This window comes from Perca fluviatilis, chromosome 17 (genome assembly GCF_010015445.1).
Source record: "Perca fluviatilis chromosome 17, GENO_Pfluv_1.0, whole genome shotgun sequence".
In the NCBI taxonomy this organism is placed as follows: Eukaryota; Metazoa; Chordata; class Actinopteri; order Perciformes; family Percidae; genus Perca; species Perca fluviatilis.
In genome coordinates this window covers 46,823-54,315 of record NC_053128.1, presented here as the reverse complement: position 1 = coordinate 54,315, position 7,493 = coordinate 46,823, and the positions used below count along the sequence as shown (strand labels likewise).

Sequence of the window (7,493 nt, the reverse complement as noted above, 5' to 3'; positions counted from 1 at the left end):
TCTGGGAGTTTGTTCCAAATATGTGGAGCAAAAAACTGAACGCTGCTTCCCCTGTTTAGTTCTGACTCTGGGGACAACAAGTAGACCTGTCCCAGACGACCTGAGAGGTCTGGGTGGGTCATAATGTAGTAGCAGATCAGAAACGTATTTTGGCCCAAAACCGTTTAGTGATTTATAAACCATTAAAAGTATTTTGAAATCAATTCTTTGAGGCACTGGAAGCCAGTGTAGAGACTTCAGTACTGGAGTGATGTGATCCATTTTCTTGGTTTTAGTGAGGACTCGAGCAGCAGCATTCTGAATCAGCTGCAGCTGTCTGATTGATTATATGGGGAGACCTGTAAAGACACCGTTACAGTAGTCAAGTATACTGAAGATAAAAGCATGGACAAGTTTTTCCAGATCCTGCTGAGACATAAGTCCTTTAACCCTTGATATATTTTTAAGGTGATAATAGGCTGATTTTTTAATTATGTTAATGTGGCTTTTAAAATTCAGGTCTGAGTCCATGACTACACCAAGATTTCTGGCTTTGTCTGTTGTTTTTAACATTGTCGTTTGAAGCTGAGTGCTGACTTTCAATCATTCCTCTTTTGCTCCAAAAACAACCACCTCAGTTTTTTCGTCATTTAATTTAAGAAAATTCTGGCACATCCAGTCGTTAATTTGTTCAATGCACTTAGTCAGTTGTTGTATTGGACTATAGTCCCCTGGCGATAAGGTTATATAAATTTGTGTGTCATCTGCATAACTATGGTAACTTATTTTATTGTTTTCCATAATTTGAGCCAGTGGAAGCATGGAGATGTTAAACAGGAGAGGCCCCAGAACTGAGCCTTGGGGAACTCCACACGTCATATTTGTATGCTCAGATGTATAATTCCCTATAGACACAAAATAGTCCCTATTCCTTAAATAAGACTCAAACCACTTTAGTAATGAGCCAGAAATGCCAACCCAGTTTTCCAATCGGTCTAGTAATATGTCATGGTTGACCGTATCAAATGCAGCACTGAGATAAAGTAATACTAAGACTGAAATTTTGCCACTATCTGTGTTTAAGTGGATGTCATTAAATACTTTAACAAGAGCTGTCTCAGTGCTGTGGTGTGGTCGAAAACCCAACTGGAAGGCATCAAAACTGTTGTTTAGTTATAAGAAAAGGTTGAGTTGTTGAAAAAACGTTTTTTCAATGATTTTACTTAAAAATGGAAGGTTTGATATCGGCCTATAGTTGCTCATTAGTGACGTGTCTAGATTGTTCTTTTTTAAGAGTGGCTTAATGACTGCAGTTTTCAGGGCCTGTGGGAAGATACCTGAAAGAAGAGACGTGTTTACAATCTGTAGAAGATCTGTAGCCAAACAATTCAAAACATTTTTGAAAAGGCCCGTTGGTAGAATATCAAGGCAACATGAGGCGGTTTTCAGATGTTGTATAATGTCCTCCAGGTTTTTACGGTTAATCATATGGAATTGGGTCATATTGGAATTTGTTTTGCCTGGACACTGTGACAACACATACCCTGTACTCGATATGGAAGCACTGACTGTTTGTCTAATTTTCTGAATTTTGTCTTTGAAGAAAGTGGCAAAATCATTGCAAGCCATGGTGGATAAAAGTTCAGATGCTACTGGTACTGGAGGGTTTGTTAACCTATCGACAGTAGCAAACAAAGCACGTGAGTTATTATTGTTTTTGGCAATAATGTCCGAGAAGAAGGACCGCCTTGCATTCCTCAGTTCCAAATTATAAATGCGAAGTCTATCTTTTTTAAGTGCTGTAGTGGACCTGGAGATTAGTTTTTTGCCACCTGCGTTCTGCTTTTCGACACTCTCTTTTTTCTGTTCTTACCAGTATGACATTTCTCCATGGAGATCTTTTCTTACCAGAGACAGCTTTGACTTTAGTGGGAGCAATGGCATCAATAACATTTGTAATTTTACAATTGAAATTGTCTACAAGCTCAGTGACTGAGACACCGTAGCCGTAACTACACACACCGTAAACTCCACAGTCTCCGTAGTGTGAGGAATTCACAACGGTAACAAGTAATGATGCATCACATAAAAAATATATCGGAGAAAAAGTATTAAACTCATCGAAAATATGTACTCAAGTAAAAGTGGAAGTAGGAGAAAAAAATAATACTCCAGTAGAGTACAGATACAGCCTTTTAGTACTTAAGTAGAGTAGTGAAGTAGTTCTACTTCGTTACAATACAGCTCTGGGTGTTTGTAGTAATATTTTCCACGGGGTTGTCCACGTTTATAGAGTGAGCATGAAACAAAATGGTAAGAACCCACAGGGTGGGAAGTATCCAGATGTGCTTTCTGAAGTCCACTTTCAGAACAGTGTAGTTTCACTGGCAGACTTTCGTCAATAACATCCACTGTCGCATGATTACACAGACGAGTGTAAGGCCAGTCAGATTCTCCTCGCACCACGCTTCTCTTTTTAGATGCTTTCAAATTCTCGTTCACATCTTTCCTTTACTTCATGACGTCTACCATCGGGTTTAAAGATAAGTGGTTAGGAAAGGACTTAGAAGGTCATTTTTGACTTTTCGACTGCTGCCTATATTTCGATCACCTCGATGGGGTATTGGTTACGTTTTCAACCAGCAATAACCACTATGAGGTCACGGCTGAATGGCAAAATACCATGTACTGTATGAAACATGGTCCATAGTTTTTCTAGAGTTATTGTGTGGCGAGAAGCCCTCAGTCTATGTTGGCCACAGTCTCCGTGACTCACCCACCTGTCACTCAAACCGGACCATGTTATGGTGAGCAGGCAAAAGAGGACCCAAACGCAGGGAGAAGGCAGGCAGGCAGGCGGAAGTTTTGAACTTAAAAAAAAAAAAAACGCACAGGGAATAACTTACTGGAACAAAAGAACATTGGGAAGATTTAAAAAAACCAGGGCACAAAACAGACAGGGTGGAAACATGAACTGACCAGACAAAGTCACAAACTGACGGGCAAAACGCAAGGAAGCAAAACGATCTGACAAGAAACAAAGGGAACACAGAGGCTAAATACATGAGGTAATGAGTAAACCAGGAACAGATGAGACAACAGGTGAAACACATCAGGGCGGGGCAGGACAGTCAGACAGGCGGGAAAACACAGGAAGTAAAACTAGACAAGACAAGACAGAAAACCAGACTATCAAAATAAAACAGGAACCAGAAATAATCACCAGCGAACAGGAATACACAGTACAAACAAGAATACACAGTTAAAGCAGGACAAACCAAAACACACAATGAACAGGGGAATAAGGAACAGAAATATTCACAACAGAGAACAGAAATATACAGAATAAAGATACAAAACAGCAACAGAAATGTCCACAACCACAACAGACCAGCCCTCAATTACACAGAACTTTAATCCTTAAAATAATTGGAAACGGGTAAGTTCACCCACTATGTCATTATCATGAACAGGAAAATTGGCTATAGATATCATACCCTTTTTTTGTACTAAGCTGTAAACATAGTTACATCTGCTGTAAATTTCAAGTACATCTCGCTGCAGTCTGCGGGAAAGCGGGGCTTGACCTCAAGTCATTTTGCTTTTGCTTACGTCACTCCCCATACGCTCGAACGGACATAGGCAGCCTGGTAGCGAAGCTCTTGTTTTACATTAGATGATAGAGCTAAACACAAACAACATTTCATGCAACAACAGTGAAGTTTTCATGTAGTTACAGTAATTGGGCCCGTGTACTTTTTCGTTCATTTGATTTCCGATTTTGAAACGAAAAAAGTGGTTCGGAAATAATGTAAGACTGCTCCGGTGAAAGCCTTGTTTTCATGAGCTTCTGGGGCTAGTTGCTAACTAGCTCGAAAGCTAACATCTAATTGCAGGCAGGTTGCTAATTAGCCAGTGCTAAAAAGCATGAAAGTACTAGTTTCCCCTGCTTTCTATCGATATTCCTTGGTATTTGTCTCTTGTTGTAGTTTCCTAACATGCTCGTAGACATGTAAATTAACTGTTTGCGTGCTAGCTAAGTAAACGGTCAACACCTTTTATATTGTAACGTTAGCTTCAGCTAAACCACAGCCACAACTTGCACTGCCCCGTTACAATGCAACTTCAACCCTCGGATATAACGGTAATCAAGTAGCGATTTTACTGTATAGACATCTGTATGTGTGTTCGACCTTTTGAAATCCTTAGATTAGGTGTGTTACTGTGCAGGTCATTGAGTGAAGCCAAATATCCGAGCAGCGTCTCGCGTGTTTGTGAATTCTACTGAACCAGACTGAGAGACCATTTAAAGGCTCAGGAACCCTTTGCATGTGTATTGGGTTAATTAGCTGATTAGAGTGGGACACTTTGAGCCTACAATATTGAACCCTGTCACAATATTCAAATTTTCTGAGATTTAGAATTTGGGGTTTTCATAACCTGTAAGCCATAATCATCAAAATTATAACAAATAAAGGCTTGAAATATCTCTCTTTGCATGTAATGAGTCTATATATCAGTTTCACCTTTTAAGTTTCATCCATCCATCCATCTTGATCCGCTTATCCGGTGTCGGGTCGCGGGGGGAGCAGCTCCAGCAGGGGACCCAAAACTTCCCTTTCCCGAGCCACATTAACCAGCTCCGACTGGGGGATCCCGAGGTGTTCCCAGGCCAGGTTGGAGATATAATCCCTCCACCTAGTCCTGGGTCTTCCCCGAGGCCTCCTCCCAGCTTGACGTGCCTGGAACACCTCCCTAGGGAGGTGCCCAGGGGGCATCCTTACCAGATGCCCGAAACCACCTCAACTGGCTCCTTGCCACTCCTTTGGCACTGTCCCAGACTTCCACGCAATGTTGAAGAGGCGTGTCAACCAGGACAGCCCCTTCACACCCAGAGCCTTGAGCATTTCTGGACGGATCTCATCAATCCCCGGGGCTTTGCCACTGCGGAGTTGCTTGACTACATCAGTGACTTCCGCCCGGGAAATCGACAACGATCCCCCATCATCCTCCAGCTCTGCCTCTAACATAGAGGGCATATTAGTCGGATTCAGGAGTTCCTCAAAGTGCTCCTTCCACCGCCCTATTACCTCCTCAGTTGAGGTCAACAGTGTGCCATCCTTACTATACACAGCTTGGATGGTTCCGCGCTTCCCCCTCCTGAGGTGGCGAACAGTTTTCCAGAAGCACCTTGGTGCCGACCGAAAGTCCTTCTCCATGTCTTCTCCAAACTTCTCCCACACCCGCTGCTTTGTCTTTTTCATGGCAGAGGCTGCAGCCTTTCGGGCCCTTCGGTACCCTGCAACTGCCTCCGGAGTCCTCTGGGATAACATATCCCGGAAAGACTCCTTCTTCTGTCGGACGGCTTCCCTGACCACCGGTGTCCACCACGGTGTTCGCGGGTTACCGCCCCTTGAGGCACCTAAGACCCTAAGACCACAGCTCCTCGCCGCAGCTTCAGCAATGGAAACTTTGAACATTGTCCACTCAGGTTCAATGGCCCCAGCCTCCACAGGGAACACGCAGACAGCCACCGGAGGTGTGAGTTGAAAGTCTGTCTGACAGGGGCCTCCTCCAGACGTTCCCAATTTACCTGCACTACCCGTTTGGGCTTACCAGGTCTGTCCAGAGTCTTCCCCCACCCCCTGACCCAACTCACCACCAGATGGTGATTGGTTGACAGCTCCGCCCCTCTCTTCACCCGAGTGTCCAAAACATACGGCCTCAGATCAGATGAAACGGTTATAAAATCGATCATTGACCTTTGGCCTAGAGTGCTCTGGTACCACGTACACTTATGAGCATCCCTATGTTCGAACATGGTGTTTGTTATAGACAATCCATGACTAGCACAGAAGTCCAGCAACAAACAACCACTCTGGTTTAGATCAGGGAGGCCGTTCCTCCCAATCACACCTCTCCATGTATCTCCATCATTGCCCACGTGCGCGTTGAAGTCCCCCAGCAAAACAATGGAGTCCCCCACTGGAGCCCCATGCAGAACTCCACCCAAGGTCTCCAAGAAGGCCGAATACTCCGAACTGTTGTTTGGTTTATATGCACAAACAACAGTTCGGTGCATATGCACAAACAACAGTCAGAGTTTCCCCCCCCCACAACCCGCAGGCGTAGGGAGGTGACCCTCTCGTCCACCGGGGTAAACTCTAACGTAGCGGCGCTCAGCCGGGGGCTTGTGAGTATCCCCACACCCGCCCGGCGCCTCACACCCTGGGAAACTCCGGAGAAGAAAAGAGTCCAACCCCTATCCAGGAGTATGGTTCCAGAACCGAGACTGTGCGTAGAGGTAAGCCCCACCAGATCTAACCGGTAGCGCTCCACCTCCCGCACCAGTTCTGGCTCCTTCTCCCACCGAAAGGTGACGTTCCACCTCCCCAGAGCCAGTGTCTGCTGCCCGGGTCTGGTCCGTCGAGGCCCCTGACCTTCACTGCCCCCTGTGTGGCAGCGCACCCGACCCCAGCGGTTCCTCCCACAGGTGGCGGGCCTCATGGGCCGGGCTCCGTGGCAAACCCGGCCACCAGGCGCTCGCCGACGAGCCCGCCATCTGGGCCTGGCTCCAGGCGGGGGCCCCGGGCTTCCTCCGGGCAGGGTCACTCCATCTCTACCTCATTAATTCATAGGGTTTTTGAACCATTCTTTGTCTGGCCCCTCACCTGAGACCACTTTGCCTTGGGAGACCCTACCAGGAGCACAAAGCTCCAGGCAACACAGCCCTCAGGTTCACAGAGACACACAAACCTCTCCACCACGATAAGGTGATGGTTCACGGAGAGGCACCTTTTAAGTTGAATTACTGAAATAACCCTAACCCTAACCCACTGCATTCATACCTGGAAGCTGCCCAGTACAACCACTGTCTGATCTGCTGGCCACTGAGCAGCTCCATTGGAGCGGTTGGGGTTAAGGGCCTTGCTCAAGGGCACCTCAGTGGTGGTAATGAGGGAGGGGACAAGCACTGCTCTTTCACTTTCCCCACCCAGATTTTATCCTGTCGGTCTGGGGATTGAACCGCCGACCTCCCAGTCACAAGCTCGCTTCTCTAACCTTTAGGCCACCACTGCCCACAAAAGGTATTAAAAATTCATAAGAACTTGTTACTTGTAGCCATTAGTTTTATTATTTGTACAGAACGTAAAGTCTCCCATGAGGCTAACAAAAATTGCCTGACTATATTTCAAGTCATCTCGGCGGGGTATATGGGTTAAGTTTTCAAACAGCAATAATCACGTCTCAGTACAACTTCATAGACTATGAAATTGCCACTGCGAATGGATGCCTTAAAGGAATTTGGGGCTATTGTGGGGCGAATGAAGCCCTCAGTCTATGTTTGCCACAGTCTCCGTGATGCATCCACCTGTCACTCAAACTGGACCAGAAATTGCCGCTGCGAAAGAATGCCTTAAAGTCTGTGTACCATTCGTTCTTTCGTTTTTCAAAATAAAACCAAAACTCAAAAAACAAATAAATGACTTATTTCCTTAATATTTGTTTCCAAA

General features: G+C 45.4%; 1 non-coding gene across 1 annotated transcript; it reads right to left on the bottom strand.

The window, feature by feature from the left end:
- Positions 1-7,134: 7,134 nt before the first annotated feature.
- On the bottom strand, positions 7,135-7,271 carry LOC120546119. Its single transcript, XR_005636795.1, has one exon. It is a non-coding gene; the product is annotated as a U4 spliceosomal RNA (small nuclear RNA).
- Positions 7,272-7,493: the final 222 nt, after the last annotated feature.